This window comes from Cervus canadensis, chromosome 3 (assembly GCF_019320065.1).
Source record: "Cervus canadensis isolate Bull #8, Minnesota chromosome 3, ASM1932006v1, whole genome shotgun sequence".
In the NCBI taxonomy this organism is placed as follows: Eukaryota; Metazoa; Chordata; class Mammalia; order Artiodactyla; family Cervidae; genus Cervus; species Cervus canadensis.
This window is the reverse complement of record NC_057388.1, coordinates 58,937,945-58,959,082: the sequence shown is the minus strand read 5'-3', so window position 1 is coordinate 58,959,082 and position 21,138 is coordinate 58,937,945. Positions and strand designations below refer to the sequence as shown.

Below are 21,138 nucleotides of genomic sequence, written 5' to 3'. Positions count from 1 at the left end.
GGATTTGGTTTGCCATTCTCTCCTCCAGTGGGTCATGTTTGGTCAGACGTCTTCACTATTAGTCATCTGACTTGTGTGGCTCATAGCTTTATTGAGATACACAAGCCCCTTCACCATGACAAGGCTGTGATCCACGAAGGGGTATTATCTAATAATGGCCAAAAGCAAAGAGGGACTAAAGAGCCTCTTGATGAAGGTGAAAGAAGAGAGTGAAAAAGCTGGCTTAAAACTCAACCTTCAAAAAACTAAGATCATGACATCTGGTCCTATTACTTCATGGCAAATAGATGTGGAAAAAGTAGAAACAGTGACAGACTTTATTTTCTTGGACTCCAAAATCACTGCAGACTGTGACTGCACCCATGAAATTAAAAGACGCTTTCTCTTTGGAAGAAAAGCCTAAACAGACTTAGTGAAGTGAAGTGAAAGTCGCTCAGTCGATCCTACTCTTTGTGACCCCATGGAATTCTCCTGGCCAGAAAACTAGAGTGGGTAGCCTTTCCCTTCTCCAGGGTATCTTCCCAACCCAAGGATTGAACAGCATATTAAAAAGCAAAGACATCAGTTTGCTAACAAAGGTCTGTATAGTCAAAGCTATGATTTTTCCAGTAGTCATGTATGGATGTGAGAGGAGGACCGTAAAGAAGGTGGAGCGCCTAAGAATTGATGCCTTCAAACTGGTGCTGGAGAAGACTCTTGAGAGTCCCTTGGACTGCAAGGAAATTAAACCAGTCAATCCTGAAGGAAATCTTCCCTGAATATTCATTGGAAGGACTGATGCTGAAGCTGAAGTTCCAATACCTTTGCCACCTGATGCAGACAGCCAACTTATTGGAAAAAGACCTTGATGCTGGGAAAGACTGGGGGCAAAAGGAGAAGAGAGAAGCAGAGGATGAGATGGTTGGATGGCATCACCAACTCAATGGACATGAGTTTGAGCAAACTCCAGGAGATAGCGAAGGACAGGGAAGCCTGTGTTGCAGTCCACGGGGTCACAAAGAGTCAGACATGACTTAGTGACTGAACAACAACTGGGAGATTAGTGCCCATGCCCCTGGCCGCACCCCCTCCTCCAGGCCTGCTTGGTCTCATCAGCTGCCCCAACACACATGACCTCTTACCCAGGGTTCTTCCATACTGTACTTACCCCAGACTGGGACAAAAAGGCAGCACGTTCATTTAACTATTTTTTATATTAATACCATAGACAAGGACCTTTTTTAAGGACTAGAGTTAGTAAATTAGACACATAAAAGAGATAATACCATATGGTTTCTCTTATATGTGGAAACTATACAACAAAACAAATGAACAAACATAAAAATTTGCATTCATCTTTAAAGAGCATCGCCTCTGTTTCCCACAGCCCTCCAGCTGTCCCATACCCAAGCTCCACTGGTCTTCAAAGCCATATGTTCTGAGGGCTCATCTTTCTGGTACAGGACCCCCAGACTGGGGAGTTTGATGTAGGTCTCAGACCCCTCGTACTTTGGAGAGAACCTCTGCACTTTTTATCATTTTCCCATTTTTGATTGACTACCTGGGGGTGTGGATCTTGACTGCCACATCTCCACCGCTCCTACTTGTTTTATACCATTTTCATACCTTTAGTTGTAGAAAATCCTTTCTACTAGTCTTCAGTTTGTTCTCATAAATAACTCTTCTGTAAATAGTGGTAATTTTGATGTGCCCTTGGGAAGAGGTGAGCTCAGGGTCTTACTACTCCACAATCTTGGCCACTCCCTCTAACTCACACTTTTTGGATTCATATAGAGATTGAAAATTTATATCAAATGACCTTTTTTAAAAAATTTTTATTTGCATTTATTTTTTACAGAATTTATCCCCAGGCTGGAAGCTTTTGTTTCTTCAGTTTCTTCTGCAACCTTCTGCAGACCTGCAATTTTTTTCTTCTGTGCAACCTCTTTTGGCTTAGGAACAATCTGTTTTCTTTCAGTAAAAGCCATCTCAATGTGGCAGGGATGGCTCATGTGTGGGTTGATTCAATCATGAGCTCTGAAAGTCCTGCGCCATATCTCAGGGGCTTTCCTCTCTTGGATGAGCAAAATGATGAGAGAGTCTACATCTAAGCAATTAAATTCAGCATTACTCTCTGCAGTTTTGAGTATGTGCAGTAAAAATTTAGCACTCTTCTTGAGCCACCAACCCTGTCTTCAGCCCCACTGTTTGGCCAGTGCACACCTACCAAATCCACACAATGGCACACACTGCTTCTTTAAAGTGACATCCTTCAGATACTTGATGGCTTTTCAGATATGCATACACTTAATGGCCTGGTCATTAATACCCTTAATGGCCTGTGGAAAATTCCTAAACAGATGGGAATATCAGACCACCTGACCTGCCTCCTGAGAAATCTTTATGTAGGGCAGGAAGCAACAGTTAGAACTGGACATGGAACAACAGACTGGCTCCAAATCGGGAAAGGAGCACATCAAGGCTGTATATTGTCACTCTGCTTATTTAACTTATGTTCTGAGTTCATCATGAGAAATGCTGGGCTGGATGAAGCACAAGCTGGAATTAAGATTTCTGGGAGAAATATCAATAACCTCAAATACACAGACGACACCACGTTTATGGCAGAAAGTGAAGAATTAAAGAGCCTCTTGATGAAATTGAAAGAGGAGAATCAAAAACCTGGCTTAAAACTCAACATTCAGAAAACTAAGATCATGGCATCTGGTCCCATCACTTCATGGCAAATAGATGGGGAAACAATGGAAACAGTGACAGACTTTATTTTGGGGGACTCCAAAATCACTGCTGATAGTGACTGCAGCCATGAAATTAAAAGACGCTTGCTCCTTGCAAGAAAAGTTATAGCCAAACTAGACAGCATATTAAAAAGCAGAGACATTACTTGGCTAACAAAGGTCCATCTAGTCAAGGCTATGGTTTTTCCAGTAATCATGTATGGATGTGACTGTTGGACTATAAAGAAAGCTGAGCTCCAAAGAACGGATGCTTTTGAACTGTGGTGTTGGAGAAGACTCTTGAGAGTCCCTTGGACTGCAAGGAGATCCAACCAGTCCATCCTAAAGGAAATGAGTCCTAAATATTCATTGGAAGGACTGATGCTGAAGCTGAAACTCCAATACTTTAACCACCTAATACAAAAAACTGACTCATTAGAAAAGACCCTGATGCTAGGAAAGATTGAAGGCAGGAGGAGAAGGGGATGACAGAGGATGAGATGGTTGGATGGCATCACCGCCTCAATGGACATGAGTTTGAGCAAGTTCTGGGAGTTGGTAATGGACAGGGAAGACTGTCCATGGGATAGGAAGCCCCAGGGCATGCTGCAGTCCATGGGTTACAAAGGGTCAGGCATGACTGAGTGATTGAACTGAACTGAACTGAATGGCTTGGGCAGTTTCAGGAATGTTAAAGTGAACACAAAGATTTGAGCCTCTTGAGTTGCATGATTTTATGGGGTTTTCTGGGTCAAGTGAATAGCAGCTACCATTGTCCTATGGAAACCTGAAAACTCATATTTTTACTGATTTTTAAATGTCCTTTACACACGAAGACAATTGACCAGATGACACAAATGGTACTGTATTCATTATTTCCTCTTAATTTTTTGTTAAAAATATGAGCCATTAGATTTTTAAAAGTTTATGTCAAATTAATGAGTATATTTTGTGACATTTACCAGTTTTTATGCGTGTGAAAGTGCATTATTTTCCAGAGAGTACATAAATATTTGGCTGTAATACCTGCTGAGTTTTTATCTATCTACCTATTAGTCATCCTATTTTTAATAATTAAAAATGCCTGAAATATCGAAATATGTTTGGTCTATAGAATGTATTGATAATCTTCAGGATTCCCCCACCACCACCACATAGCTATTTTTCATACATTTGTAAAACATAATTGCTTCCTCAGTGACTTATGATGATCTTTCTTTATGGATGTGACTTTCTTACCAGTGTATGTTAGAGTGTATTTCAGAGATAAGTATTATGGAGCAAAGTTAGTTATTATTGTTATATTTTTATATAGTGTAAATTGGAGAAAAACAGCTTTTAACTAAGCAGTTATGTTATAGATACTCAAAGTAATAATGTTTATTACACAGACATAGTAGAATCCAAAACTGATATATAAAGTTGTTTACATCAGCAATCCCCAACCTTTTTGGCACTAGGGACCGGTTTTGTGGAAGACAGTTTTTTCATGGGGGTAGGGGGTGGTTCAGGCAGTATCATAACATGAGTGATGGGGGGAAGTGTTTCAGGTGGTAAGGCAAATGATGTGGAAGATGGAGAAGGACATGCTTGCCCGCTGCTTACCACCACCCATGAGGCCCAGTTCCTAACAGGCTGCAGACCAGTACAAGTCCACAGTCTGGGGGTCTAAGGGACAAATGTAGGTTTATACATATGGTGGTGGTGGTTTAGTCACTAAGTCGTGTCTGACTCTTGTAACACCATGGACTGCAGCCTGCCAGGCTTCCCTGCCCATGGGGTTTCCCAGGCAAGAATACTAGAGTGGTTTGCATTTCCTTATCCAGGGGATCTTTCTGACCCAGGAATCAAACCCACATCTACAGCTTCCAGGCAGTTTCTTTGGGCCAGGGAAGCCCAGGTTTTATACGTGTGTGTGTGTGTGTGTGTGTGTGTGTGTGTGTGTATACACATATATACACACATATTTTTAAATGTTTATTTTTTAATATTTATACACACAGGCAAATATCTGGAAGAACATTTTCAAGTTGAAACTGACGATCATTGAGAGTTGACATTCTGGTTAGATTATAATTTCTTTTTGTTTATATTTCTCGATTTTTCCATGCAATCTAATATATATGCAACATTCAGAAAACAAATGGTATGTATTTTTATTTCTGTTGCTTAGATATAACTAGATTAATATTTTGTTAAATTTTATTCCAGTATATTGGATTTGATTTTGTTTTTGACATTTTTATAATTACATTTAATTAACCTCTGTATCTGAGGGAGGGTTTTACTTAAGGGCTACTTTTTCGCTCAACAAAATTAGCTGTTAATGAAAAATAATAATTTGCAATAAAACAGGGCTGTTTTATAGCCCTATCTCCAGGCCATGGTTGATGTATCTTTACCATTTTTGAGTGAAGTAAGTTGTAGGTTTTGAGGTGATCTTGGTTGGCAGGGGGCAGGTGATTTTCCCCCACAGACTTTTCTGGTAAGTCGAGTGTGGGCCTCGCGGCTTTCTCAAGGATGGCCACCCAGTCTTCTCATCCAACAGGTTCCTTACCTGGGTTTTCATATTTTTAAATTTATTTCTTTAATTGTGAAGACATATCTTGAAGAAATTATGTTCAAGGTAAACTCTGGCACATCTAAGACTGCCTTTACATATAAATAGAAATTTGGCTACATATAATACTTTTCAGACACAACTTTTTTTCTCCAAAATTCTGCAGCTGTTGCAGTCTTGTCTTCTAGTGAAGTTGGTTCCTATTTTAGAAAGACTATACTTTCTGCCTGGGAACTCCTGAAATATTTTTTAAACAAATTCATCTTATACAAATATCCTGCTAGTATATATATTTGGGTATGCGCCTATTTTCCTCAATTTGATCTGGTACATATTTCATATTTCATATATAACAGAATTGGATTTTTTTTAATTCTTTTTCTTGGTGTATTTTATTTAATTTTGTGTTATTGCTTCTGTTACACTGCCCTAGTTTCTTCCTAAATCACACCTATACTTTATATTGAATCTGTGATTTTTGTTGGTCTCTGTTCCTCTCACTTGTTTTGTCCTCCACTTGGGATCTTACCATTTTCATTGTGTTGTCCTTTCACTTTTGCACTTTGAGAAAAGAGTTGAAGTGTCTTCGGTATCAGTGATTACATTTTTTTCAGCATGAATTATACTTTTTACCAGCACCAAAGATGCATTGATAGCTTACTGTTACATATTTACTTTTATGGTATTAATTCTTTATAGGATCCAGCTCACTTGTGGATCTTGATTGCTTTTAAATCTTAGTTTGTCCGTAAGACTGTTTTTCCACAGAAGTCAAGGTTTTTCAGTGATGTAAGGAAGAAAAATTTCTCCACTCCCTCCTTCATTATGGTTCCAATAAGAAATCATATTCAGAAATTTTCTCTTAAGTCTTTAGCAAGAATTCCACTCTTGCTTTTACTGGGAGGTTTTTTGTTGTTGTTGTTGTTTGGGTTTTTTTGCATTCTTTATTTTTGTTATTCTTGCTATTAATTTACTCCTCGTATATGAGGCTTGTTCCATGCTGGAGCTTACTGCAGAGAAGGTAATTTCTCTCAGCCCCAACATTTGTTTACTGAGAGGTGCTGACTGCATATTCCTCTCAGTTCTACAGTTGGATCAAAGATTGGCCCAATTTTTGGTGATTAAGAATAAAGCTGTTATACACATTTGAGAACAGGTTTTTGTGTGAACACAGATTTCATTTCTCTGGGATAAATGCCCAAGGGTATAATTACTGGGTTGTATGGTAGTTGCATGTTTAGCTTATTAAGAAAGTATCAGACTATTTTTCAGAGTGGCTGTATCATTTTACAGTCTCATCAGCAATGTATGAGTGATCTAATTTTTATATGTTCTTGCCAGAATTTGATGTTTGCGTGATTTTTTATTTGATCCATTCTGATAAGACATTTAGTGATATTTCATTGTTGTTTTAATTTGCATTTCCCTAATAGCTAACGATGCTGAATGTCTTTTCATGTGCTTATTTGCCATCTGTACATCTTCTTCAGTGAAACATCCCTTGTGTCTTTTGCCCATTTTCTAATTGAACTGTTTTTTTGATGGATATTTTATTTTGAGAATTTTAGGAACTAGTCTCTTCTCATATATATGGTTTGCAAATATTTTCTCTCACTTGCTAACTTTTTATTTTTATCTTCTTAACAAGGTTTTTCACAGGGAAAGTTGTTTAATGTTGATAAATTCTGATTTATCAGTTTTTCCCCTTATGGATGATACTTTTGATGTTAATTCTAAGAACTCTTTCAGAGAAGGTAATGGCAACCAACTCCAGTACTCTTGCCTGGAAAATCCCAAGGACGGAGGAGCCTGGTAGGCTGCAGTCCATGGGATCGCTAAGAGCTGGACACGACTGAGCGAATTCACTTTCACTTTTCACTTTCATGCTTTGGAGAAGGAAATGGCAACCCACTCCAGTGTTCTTGCCTGGAGAATCCCAGGGACAGGGGAGCCTGGTGGGCTGCCGTCTATGGGGTCACACAGAGTCAGACACAACTGAAGCGACTTAGCAGCAGCAGCTAAGAACTCTTTGCCTAGCACTAGATCATGATAATTTTATCAATTTTTTTTAAATGAAAACTTAATTGATTCACATTTTACATTGAAATCAGGGACCCACTTTGAATTATTTTTTGTATTAGGTGTGAAGTGTAAGTCAAAGTTCAGTTTGCAACCTATGAATGTCCTATTGCTCCAAAACACTTGTTCAAAAAGTTTTCCTTTGTCTATTGAATTGTTTCTGCATCTTTGTCAAAAGTCTGTTGGAAATATTTGTGTGGGTCTACTTCTCAGTTCTCCATATGTCCTATAGATCTGTGAATCTTACCTTTTGTCAATACTAAGTAGTTTTGATTATTCTAGTTAGACAGCAAGTCTTGAAATTGGTAAGACTGATTCCTACTTTATTTTTATTTTTCAAAAGTATTTTAGCTATTTTATCATCTTTGCCTTGCTGTATAAAGTTTAGAATAATAATATCTATATCTAAAAAATTTTTATTAGAATTTGAATAGGAATTTTTCAAATTGTCCTACATTTCTTTTTCTGATCCAAGATTCAATCCAGGATTTCACATTGCATTCATTTTCATTTTTTCCTTACTCTCCTACAGTCTAGAATAGTTCCTCCATTTTCCTTTCTTTTTATGACTTTGACAATTTTAAGAATAGTGATCATTTTTTTTGAAGAATGTCTCTTTTGCTTCTTAGAATAAATTTAAATTTGATATACAGTTAAAATATATATCTAAATTAAAAATAGACATTTATATTAAGCTTTCACTATCAAAAATAAAATAATGGTCCTTTGTTTTCCTTTTGTGGATGATACAGGCTCTGTATCCAACCTCAAGAATCTTTGTGTGTCTCTCTTAAAGTTTCTATAAGTTTAGAACATTTTTGACATGTATTTATCATTACAGTATCATACAGAGTAATTTTGCTGCCTAAAAATCCTCTGTGCTCTAATTATTCCTCTTACCTTTAAGCCCTGGAAACCACTAATATTTTTATTGTCTCCATAGTTTAGTCTTTTCTATAACATCATATAATTTGAAACACATCATATGTAACCTTTTCAGATTGGCTTCTTTCACTTAGCAATATATATTTAAGATTACTCCATGTCTTTTTATGACTTGGCAGCTTATATAGTTTTAGCACTGAATAATATTCCACTGTCTGGGTGCACCGCAGTTTACCCACTCATTTACTGAAGAACATCTTGGCTCCTTCCAAGTTTTGACAATTATTAATAATGCTACTATAATCATCCATGTGCAGGTTTTGCATGGATATGCTTTTCAACTCCTTTGAATAAGTACCAAGGAATGTGATTGCTGGATGATATGGTAAGAGTATGTTTAACTTTGTAACAAACTGGCAGACTGTCTTGCAAAGTGGCTGTACCATTCTGTATTTCCACTAGCAATGAATGAGAGTTCTGTTCTTCCATTTTTCACCAACAACTGGTGTTGTCAGAGTTCTGGATTTTGGCCATTCTAAAAGGTGTATAGTGGTATCTTACTGTTGTTTTAATTTGTGTTTTCTGAAGACATATGTTGTGGAACACATTTTCATATACTTATTTGTGTATCTTCTTTGTTGAGATGTCTGTTAAAATCTTCTATTTCTTAACTGGGTTATTTGCTTTATTTTTGCCTAGTTTTAAGAGTTCTTGTATATTTCTGACATACATTTTGCAAATATTTTCTCCCAGTCTATGGCTTGTCTCATCACTCTCTTCACAATGTCTTTCATAGAAAATACTTTTTTAACTTTAATGAAGTCCGGCTTAATGATTACTTCTTTCATGGATCCTGCCTTTGGTGCTGTATCTAAAGAGTCATTTCTATCCAAACATTATCTATATTTTCTCCTTTGTTACCTTCCAGGAGGTTTGCAGTTTTGCATTTGCATTTAGGTTTGTGATCCATTTTGAGTGTGTGTGTCAGTGTGTGTCTGTGTGTGTCTGTGTGTGAAGTGATCAGGTCTACTTACAAATTTATTTTTTGCTTGTTAAGGTTTGGTTTTCAAGCAACCGTTTTTGAAAAGACCATTTTTACTCCAATGTATTGCCTTAGCTCCTTGTCAGAGGTCAGTTGACAATATTTATTTTCTATTTCAAGGCTCTCTATTCTCTCCATTGATCTCTCTGTCTCTACTTTTGCCAGTTCCACACTTCTTGATTACTATAGCTTTTAAGTCTTGGCTAATAATGTCAGTCCTTTGACTTTGTTCTTCTACTTCAATATCATGTTGACTATTTTTTTTTTTTTGTCTTTCCATGTAAACTTTAGAATCACTTTATCAATAGCTACAAAATATGTTACTGGGATTCTGATTGAGATTGCATTAAATCTACAGATTGAGTTGGGTAAAACTGATATTTGACAACACTGAATTCCTATCCATGAATATGGAATATCTTTCCAATTTTTTAGTTCTTCTTTGATACTTTCATCACAGTTTTGTAATTTTCTTCATATAGAACTTATACATATTTTGTTACTTAAGTATTTCTTTTCTTTTTTGGTGGTGTTGCAAAAGGTAACATGTTTCATTACCTTTTGTTTGTGTTTCATGTCAAATTCCACTTGTTCTTTGCTGGTATATAGGGATACAACTGACTATATATTAACCTTTTATCCTACTATCTGTAATAATTGCTTATTAGTTCCAGGAGGGATGGTTTTTCTTTTTTTGGCAATCCTTTAGAATCTTCTATATAGACAATCATGGGCTCTATGAACAAAGAGTTTTATTTCTTCCTTCTAGTATGTATATCTTTTATTTCCTTTTCTGTCCTCATTGCATTAGTTAGCAATTCCAGTACAGTTTTGAAAAGGAGTGGAGAGAGGAGACACTCTCGCTTTGTTGCTTATCTTAGCAGGAAAGTGACAAAGAAGTATAATGTTAGCTGTAGATTTTTGTAGCTATTACTTATTAATTTCAGGACATCCCCTCTACTCTTAGTTTATTTAGAGTTTTTACCATGAATTGGCATTGAATTTTGTCTATTGATGTGATCATGTAGTTTTTCTTCTTGATGTGAGAGATTATATTAATTGACTTTTTAATACTAAATCAGCTTTGCATACTTGGAATAAATCCAATTTGCTTGTGATGTATAACTTTTTTAACACTGTTGAATTTGATTTGAAAACAATTTTTTGAGAATTTCTGCATCTATGTTCATGAGAGGTATTGGTACATAGTTTTTTTTCTTTTAATGTCTTTGTCTGATTTTGGTTTAAGGTGATGTTGGATTCAAAGACAGTTAGGAAGTATTCCCTCTGATTCTATCTTCTGAAATAATTGATATAACCTCTTAAATTTTTGATGGAATCTACCAGTAGTGTTTTCTGTTTTGGAAGATTACTAATCGCTGATTCAGCTTCTTTAATAGATATAGGCCTAATCAGATTGTTTATTTCTTCTTGTGTGAGTTTTAGCAGATTGTGTCTTTCAAGAATTTTGTCCATTTCATCTAAATTAGCAAATTTGTGGCCCAGAGTTGTTTATAATATTCCTGATTATCCTTAGAATATCCATGGGATATGTAGTGATGTATTTTCCTTCATTTCTGATTTTAGTCATTTGTATCCTACACTACCTCTTTTATCTTAGTTAGCCAGGCTACAGGTTTATCAATTTTATTGATCTTTTCAAGGAATCAACTTTTGGTTTTATTGATTTTTCTATATTTATTTCCTATTTTTATTTTCATTGACTTCTGCTCCAATTTTTATTTCTTCTTTTCTGCTTGTTTTGGAATAAATTTGCTCTTCTTTTTCTAGTTTTCTAAGGTTTAAGCTTAGATGATTGATTTCAGATTTTTCTTCTTTTCTACTACTTATTCAATGCTATAAATTTTGCTCATTTCCCCCTAAGGACTTTTGCTGCATCTCACAAATTCTGAAAAATTGTGTTTTCATTTTCATGACATTTTAAATATTCATTAATAGCTTAAAATATTTTAAAATTTCTCTTGAGATTTCTTCTTTGAATAATGTCTTATTTATACATGTGCTGTTTCTTATCCAGGCTTATTGTCCACGTATTTGGGGGTTTTCTAGCTACCTGCTTTTTATTTCTGTTTTAAGTTCACTATGATCTGAGAGAAGACATACCATTTCCATTTTTAAAAATGTATTAAATTGTGTCCCAACCCAGGGATTGAACCCAGGTTCCTGTATTGCAGGTGGATTCTTTATCATCTGAGCCACCAGGGAAGCCCTGTGTTATGGCCCAATCTTGGTGAATGCTCAATATCAACTGGAAAAGAATGTGTATTCTGCTACTGTTGGATTAAGTAGTCTATAGATATAATTATATTCAGTTGATTGATGGTGTTGAATTTACTGCTTTTCTGCTTGCCAAAGCTGTCTATTTTTGAAAGAAGGGTGTTGAGATTTTCAACTATAATAATGCATTCATTTGTTCCTTCTTGCACTTCTATCAGCTTTTGTCTCATATATTTTGACACTTGATTGTTAGGTATATATATGCTAATGATCTTTATGTGTTCATGTCTCTGATTCCAGTTTCTTCTGTTTTCTGCTGGTTGTTTTTTTGAATGAATCTTTACTGTTTATCATCAACTCCTATTTAAGCCTCTTTGTCCTTTCTCTCTGCTGTGGGGATAGTCAGGCCTGTTTGTCTTCTGTTTCATTAATATGATTCCTGATAACATCCATTCTGTTCTTTACTGCCTCCAACCAATAGATCCACTTACTGTGGATGTTGGGCTATTGGCATTTACTTTAGGAGGTTCCTGAAATGAATGAACTATAATGATACTAGTAGGTCCTTGATCACTCAGCTTAAGATTCAGATTCCTTGCCTGGCTTAGGAAGGTCAAGAAGGGCATGGTGATTTATTATACTAATATTGCAAAACACAGGGTAAAGAAGTTTCCCCAAGAGGAAAACAATGCAATCACCAAAATAAAAATGGGAAGAGGCAGGATGGCAGAAAACAGCAAAGTCTACTGCAACGTTTTAACTAGGTACCTCAGTTTTAATTGGAAAGAGTCATACTGTGTAGCCCTGCTGAATAACTAAGAGAGAAGAGTGCATGACTGACTCTTTACCCTGGCATCTTTCTCTTCCATATGGCAGATTACATTTTCTAACATCTAAGGTTTCTTTATCTACAGTTAATGCCACCAGTGAACATACATCCTGTACTTGATTTTAGCTGTACTTTCTAATAATTTTGTACTTGTTTTGGAGTCACTACACATTCAAGAAGTAATCTTTACCATACACACATTTATCATGTCATTGTCTGTAATCCCTAGTGGCTCAGTCCGTAAAGAGTCCACCTGCAATGCAGGAGACCTGAGTGCAATCCCTGGGTTGGGAAGATCCCCTGGAGAAGGAAATGGCAACCCACTCCAGTATTCTTGCCTAGAAAATCCCATGGATGGAGGAGCCTGGTGGACTACAATTCACTGAGTCGCAAGAGTTGAACACGACTAAGCAACTGAACAAGCACAACACATTCAAGATGTAACCTTTACCCTACCCATGTTTATCATGTCATCATCTGTAATATTAGTAATGAATGAGATCCTTAGATCATTGGGTCGGATACTCAGAAATGAACACAGGTGCCCAAAACTCCCCTTTTCCTCCTTCAGGACAAATGTCACCTTCTCAGAAAGTCTTTCCCACCATTGTGGTATCTATAACTGGCCCATTATATCTACCCACTTGTTTAATTTCACTGTAGCCTTTATTACAAGTTGGGATTACTTTGCTTATTTGTTCCCTTGCTTATCTTTGGGCTCCCTCCATGAAAACAGGTACCATGACCCTCTCTCTCCTCTGGTACCCCCAATTCTTAGCACAGGACCCTGCAAACAGGAGATGTTCATCTTACCTGAATGTTGATGCTACTGTTTGTCAAATTTGAGTTCCAAGTGTGAAATGCAGGATTTAAAATATTTAAGTGTACTTGCTGAGATCATGTTGTCCTTCTATGCTTATTAAACAACTATCTAGCACTTTACATCTCTCATTTTTTCCTTCTAAATGCCTCAATAATTTGACCTCACAAAATAATCATAGTCAGTGGAATAATTTTCAACAGATTTTCTCACTGCACTTTGCACTGTAAAAATAAAATAAACGTGAAAAAAAATTTAAAAATAAAATAAATGTGAAAATAATAAAAGTAAAAAAGAAAGAAGTAAAAAGAAAAAAATAAAGGTAAAAATAAATGTGCTGACATCTTGGAACCATGAAATTTACTATATACTATCCATTACTTATAGGATATAATGACTTTGACTTTAGTCTCCCCTAATTACTGTCTCGTGATACTTCTATAGATAAGGTGAAAACTGCACCCTGGAATTTAAATAGCATTATTTGACATTTCAGGAGGCTGATAATTTTTTCTATTAATTATAGTGGCAAGGTAATACATGTTACTCCATTCCCAGCTACTTATTTCACTAGAACAGATTGTACACAACATATAAATTAGAGACCTGATGGTACAACAAAGAATTACCACAAAACTATTTATGTAGCAAGTAACTTCAACAATGCAGTGTACTCTCATGTTAAGTAATCCAAAGTTGCGAAAACACAAAAGTGTAGAATTATATATTGTTTGTTTTACAAATGATATCTCCTATTAAAAACTGAATTGCCACAAGAATTTCCTGAACAACCTACTGCCTAAAATAATAAATAATTAGTTACTAACTTGCTTGAGAGGAAACTTGTAAATGACAAGGGGAAATACCATCCAAATTATTTTAAAAAGTAATGAAGGTCAGGAGTTAATGGTTATTCATTCCTCCAGTTACATAACATTATTAGGTGCCAGATGCTATTAAGATAAAAAATTAAATGTGGGAATGAGTCATGGGTTGTATAGCCACTCATGAAAATTTTGTGCTTTGAATTCAGTTTCCAAAATCATGTAATAATAATGTGTTTAATTTTGCTTTGTTGGGGAAAGCTAGACACATTGCATTGTATTCAACTAAGATCCAACTCAGATTTGCTAGAGAAAATTATAAGAGGCTACTCAGATGAAAGTGGCCAGCCACCACCTACCTTTAGTCACAAGGACATTTGAATTTGTGAATATTTCAAACCCATGTGGTCTGTGATCTTTTTCTTTTTCTCCCTTGGCATGTGGTAAAAAGTTCATCTGTTTACTAAGCCTAGATTTGTTATGCAGAGGTGATGTCATTTTGTTGTATGCTTTATGTGAATACATGATCTGTAAAGGTGGACCTAAATTAAACTGTGTTTTTTGTGTGTGTGTGTATGTATGTGTGTGTGTGTATGCATATATTCTAAGTTGTTCAGGATATTCATATTTATCCAGAAACATTTCAAGGTTTCTAGGATAAGTGACAGATGTCATAAAGTTCTGAAGGCCAATAAGAAAGCAGGTGAAATTATGTAATTACATTACCCAATTAAGGTTTTTTTATTTGTTTTGTTTGGTTCTGTTTCATTTGGCTTTTAATTCCCCCTGAACCTCTTAATAGAGGCGCCTATTGCTTATTGTGAGTTGTGCAGTTTTATAACAGTAAGAGAAGCATTAATAAGGAGATTAAAGAAAGATGTTTCAAATGAAAGAAGAGTTTAACCAGGATATATCTTTTGAGTGTTTACTCCTTGAAATTAAGCTCCAAACTCTCCATTACCGCAGTATTGCTGAATTATAAATATTATGGGGAGGCAGAAGATGTAAAGATTATTTTTTACTAAGGACCTAGGGACTGATTCACGGAGAATTTGCCTGGAAGAAAACTTTCACTGTATTATTGCTGAAATGCCATGTGACTTTTTATTTAAGAACGCATTTTGTGTTAGAACTAGAAGGAAAATTATAGACAAAAGTAGTATAACGCCTACAATTTACACTTATAAAACTGAGTCTAAACAGAGTAGGAAAAAGACTTACTCATGATTATAAGTAGTTACTAGCGGAGTTGGAACTCAGTCATTCTGTGATATAATGCACTTTGCAGCTATGTTAAAGTGAAAACACTGGCCTTGAGAGGAACAGTCTGGCATCAGTGAATAACTTCCTCATTATGTATGAACAGCCCTACTCAGGGTAAACCCAATATAATCTGTTTTCCCTCTGGTAGTTGAAGAGGCTTCTGTCTATATATGTGAAGTGCTATTGATATAAGACCCATTTTACCAGATCAGCTTCTATTAACAAATCTTTCAAAAAAATCATAATAGCCACTTTTGTAGTCATTCATTCTGTGTTCTTTTCATCAACAAAAATTTTTGAGTTGTATATTTTGGAATAATTAAGATTTGTCCTAGGATTCATCAATCTTGTTTTCAGAAAACCATCAAAACAATTCAAAGAAAATAAAAGTAGTCACCATGAGAATAGGAAAGTAGATAAACAATATTTGGAGGGCATTAAAACTTCATATATGAATTCTACTACATTTTTTTGAAATCTAAATGAATTGGTAATATGGAGGAGACTATAAATGGCTAGATTGGCTCAAGAAGCCACAGCAAACTTAATAAGTTAGTAAAGGTATTTAAAGACGTGTTTATGAACTGTTCTCAAAAAGATGACAGACCATTTTGGAGAAGGACTTTCAAACTGTCATCTCCAACTGACATTTTCTAAATATCATGTCCATTATATTAAAATGTCCCAGAAAATAGGTACAATATTGAAAAATACAGCTTCGTTTGGCATATATATGTATATTTCTGATCCCCAAACTGACAAATGTAACCCAGAAAAAGATCCATTTCACTGATGAACACAGATATCAAATTTTGGAATAAAATTCAGCTGAGATATTAAAAAGAAGAAAATCAATGACTAATTCTGGGTTTATCTAGTAACGCAAACATGATTAAAACCTTAGAAAATGTGCATGCGTGCAAAGTCCCTTCAGTTTTGTCCTACTCTTTGTAACCCTATGGACTGTAGCCCACCAGGCTTCTCTGCCCATGGGATACTCCGGGCAAGAATACTGGAGTGGGGTGTCATGCCCTTCTCCAAGGGATCTTCCTGACCCAGGGATCAAACCCGTGTCTCCTGCAGCTCCTGCATTGCCGGCAGATTCTTTACTGCTGAGCGACCGGGGAAGCCCCATAGAAAATGTATTACCATAATTAATCCTACTAGTGGACCAAAGGTGAAAAAACTGAATCATCAATCAACTCAACAGATATCGAAAAAGACCAGATAAAATTCAGCAATGGCTCCATTTTTAAAAATCCTTAACAAAATACAAATCTAAGGATACTCTTCTAATATATTTTTTTAAAAGTGTTCTTTTCAAGGTACATAGTAGAAAGCATACCTCCACCACTCCTCCAAGTCTGAAACAGAGACTGATAATCCAACTCAGCATGCTCTCTTCCAAAGACCTCAGAAGAGCTACAAAGAATCAAAGTAGTAGACTGGAGTGGACACTGAAAACAATACTTTTTTTTGCCATCCTGCAAGTGGTTTCCCATTAAGGACAAGAATAAAACAAGATGCCACTATGATTTCAGTCATTTAATGCTATTCTACTAGTGCTGCAATTAGATAAGAAATAAGAGAAAAAAGAGCCTAAAATGAAGTAAATTTAACTTTGGGAGCTTTTTGTTTGCTTCTTTTGCTTACAATTGACCTTTGAAAAGCACACATTTGAAATGCTCCAATATACTTCACAGGCAGATCTTTTTCAGTAGTAAACACTACAGTATTACATGATCTGCACTTGGTTGAACCCAAGGATGGAGAACTGTAGATATGGAGAAACCACATAAATGGAGGAACTGTGCATATGAAGGGCCTGTAATAAATTATGCAAACGCTTTCAACTGCTCAGAGGGTCGGTACCCTTAACCACCACACTGCTCAAGGGTCAATGTATTTTGTGTTTAATTTTGCTGATAATTTAATGGTCTACTGGAAAACCTAGGGAAAACAATAGGGAAAAAAAGCCAAAAATACTGTATAAGAAAATTTTACACTTTTGCTGATTATAAAATAAATACATAAGAAGTGGATAGTTTTCTATATATCAGTAATAGGCATGATGTTGTCCTTGGTACATTATATATAATAAGCATAAGTTAAGAGTTTGGAGCTTTTGATGAAATTATGGCCAGAATTCCCATGAAGAGTTGGGTAGAAGATACAGTCTCCTGATGTGGGAAGGCAGCTTAATTATTTTCCCCTTAACTTAATAAAATAATATCCTTCTAAAATTTTTGAAGGATAAAGAAGGCTAAAGGTCAAAGAATTGATGCTTTTGAACTGTGGTGTTGGAGAAGACTCTTGAGAGTCCCTTGAACTGCAAGGAGACCAAACCAGTCCATCCTAAGGGAAATCAGTCCTGAATATTCATTAGAAGGACTGATGCTGAAGCTGAAACTCCAATACTTTGGTTACCTGACTCGAAGAGCCTCCTCATTAGAAAAGACCCTGATGTGGGAAAGATTGAAGGCAGGAGGAGAAGGGGACGACAGAGGACAAAATGGTTGGATGGCATCACTGACTCAATGGACATGAGTCTGAGCAAGCTCCAGGAGATGGTGAAGGACAGGGAAGCCTGGTGTGTTGCAGTCCATTGGGTTGCAAATAGTTGGGCATGACTAAGTGACTAAACAACAACAACAAAAATTTTTTGAAACATGTATTAATATGTTTAAAATGTATTTTTGATATTTATTCAAAATTTTGAAATATATACCCCTATTACCATTACAGTGCTATACACTGTATATGTATATATATGTATACACACATATATATGTGTATATATACACATATATATGTATGACTATACATATAATATCTGATTACATAATACTATAAGTCAGGATTGCCTACATTATAAATAATATTGCTTTATATTGGCTTATATTAGTTTCAGATGTACAACATTCAGTAGTTTCATACATCATGAAATGATCACCATGTTGTCTAGTTACCATCTATTACCATATAAAGTTTTTACAATATTATTGACTATATCCTCTATGCTGTATATTACATCCCCATGACACTTACTTTAGAAGTTCGTACTTCTTAATCCCTTTCACCTATTTCACCCACCTCCCTATTTCCTTCTCTCTGGCAATCACAAGTTTATTCTTTGTGTCTACAAGTCTGTTATCTGTTTTATATTTGTTCACTTTTTTTTTTTTAGATTCCAGGTCCATCCATATTGTTGCAAATGGCAATATTTAATTCTTCTTTATGTACATATAGAACTTTACTGAATTCATTTATGAGTTCTAAAAGATTTTTTTGGTGGCATATTTAGGGTTTTCTATGTATAGTATCATGTCATCTGCAAATAGTTACAGTTTTACTTTTTTATTCCCATTCTGAATGCCTTTTGTTTCTTTTTTACTTTCTGAATGCTGTGGCTAGGACTTCAAATACTATGTTTACTGAAAGTGGTGTGAGTCAGCATCCTTGTCTTGTACCTGATCTTAGAGGAAAATCTTTCGGCTTTTACTATTGAGCTGATCATCCCAGCCATGTCACCCTAAACATATCCATTTTCTTAATCTCACTTTAATAATAATATGAGATGATATCTCAGGGCTTTATGGTTTTAAAGTTATATGGTTCTGTTTTCTGATATATGCCTGAAGGTATACCTCAATCATCTCTGCAAACAGAGCTCCCTGATGGAAAACGAGAGATGTAGTATTTAATGAATATTTGCACAACATAGAATTTGGTAAATACCAGATTTTCTAATTCTAAGGTGTCATTGGACCTTGATAAAATGCAGGGAACTTTTTAAAGCAAAGGGAGTTATGCCTTAGATATATGGTTCTTCATCTTCTTGGGAAAGTGGCTTTTATTGAGAGATTGATAAAAGATTAGATCCTTTCTTCAAAATATATACATGTACACGCACAAACATTTTTCTCATAGAACCATTAAAGCTCACCCAAATGTTCAGCCAAAGTTAAAAACTTTTGCTTTGTATGTTTTTGAGAAACTACCTATTTTTGTTTCTGAGAAAGTATAATTTTGGATTTCAGGTCCTTTCCTCTCTAAAAAAGTTTCACATTCATCCTATACCCACAAGTGTTTCTAGTAAAGCAATACAAATATGCTTTAAAAAAAAATACTGTTTTGTTAGGCTAGCATTGAAAATAATATAAAAAAAGGAAATCTTATTTCAATGTTTATTCTCAACCCTACTAAAATAGCAACTTGTCTTACTTTTAGGACTATAACCTTTACTGTTACTTATGTCAGTCTCCTCCCTGTATTTATCATGTTAGTTCATCAGCTCCTAACCGGCAATATTTGTCAGTATGTAATTGAATGTTTTTAATTTATTCAAAATTCTACTAAATGTTTTATAAATGCCAGTCATATATATTAACACTATCTGTAGCATAACACAGCATTTATTAATCAAAACATGAAGAATCACACAGCTGAAAAAATAAAACAAAAAAAAAATATGGGTTTTTTGCTTTCTTGCTATATTAGTTTTTCCTTTCAACATGTTAATATAAGGTTTTGCAATTTCCTAAAGCTTAGAAAACTTTTGTCAAAAAAAAAGATAATTGGGTAAAAAGGTAAATAATCCCACTGTTTTTCCCCACAGTAAAATCATATACGAGGACAGGAGAATCAGTTAGGAGATCCAGCCCAGTTTCCCAAGTTGGCTTCTCTGGGCCATGGTTAATTTCCTTCCTTTCATTATGTTGGTTAGGTTGAGAGCTAAAGCTCTTTGCACACAACAGTCTTTCCAACTTACACTACTTTGGGGTAGAGACTCTGACAGGCAACTTGAAGGGAAAAAAAAAAAAAGAATTTTGCTTTTCTTATTAGATTTTCCAGAATTCTCTTTTATTTGCTCCAAAGAACTTTAATTCTAATTGAAGGCTTAAAATGTCATAGGACATTCATTTTGAAGATGGAAAATAAGAAAAAAGAAGCAGTTCTTTTCATTATATCAACTGAGCATAAGGAATGTCTCACTTGTTGTTTCTCATTTTCTAAGTTAAAGTGAAAGTCACTCAGTTGTGTCTGACTCTTGGCTACCCCATGGACTGACTATACAGTCCATGGAATTCTCCAGGCCAGAATAGTGGAGTTGGTAGCCTTTCCCTTCTCCAGGGGATCTTCCCAACCCTGGGATCGAACCCGGGTCTCCCACATTGCAGGTGGCTTCTTTACCAGTTGAGTCACCAGTGAAGCCCAAGAATACTGAAGTGGGTAGCCTATCCCTTCTCCAGCAGATCTTCCCAACCCAGGAATCAAACCGAGGTCTCCTGCATTGCAGGCAGATTCTTGACCAACTGCACTATCAGGGAAGATAAGATCATTTTCTAAATTCTGGGGTAAATGATTCAATGGTGGAGAAAAGAGTTCCTCTAATGCTACTTTTGCAGAATCTTTGAGTCAAAAGTATAATAGAACTTTTGGGAAAATTTATATGGTAGGAGATTGTCAGCTATATCTCTTAGAGCAAAAGATTGATCAATCTTTTGCTTGATTGATCAGTCAAGGTTGATCAAATCTATACCAGGCTGCCTGTCACTCTGATGCACTGTAAATGATCCAAAAATATTTATTTAGTAATTAAAAGCTAGACTTATGGCTGATGCTTGTCCAGTAGTAGCATCTCTTGGGGGGTCCATAAAGTTTCTATATCAAAGACAAAATGTTGGAAAAGCAAAAATATAAATGCATGGTATTCAGAGAAAAAGGAGATTTACTCTACAGTGGATGGCCATATCTGCTAATTAACCAATCCGTTAGCAATCAGAACTAAGAGTCTTGCTGTTATTGGTGTTTTGAGTTATTAATAGTAAGCTCTTTATTGTTTACAAAACACTTTTTGATCAAGTAAGTTAACATAGTC

General features: G+C 35.6%; 1 pseudogene; it reads right to left on the bottom strand.

The window, feature by feature from the left end:
• Nucleotides 1–1,840: 1,840 nt before the first annotated feature.
• LOC122437806 lies at nt 1,841–3,473 on the bottom strand (annotated as a pseudogene).
• Between the last annotated feature and the right edge of the window lie 17,665 nt (nt 3,474–21,138).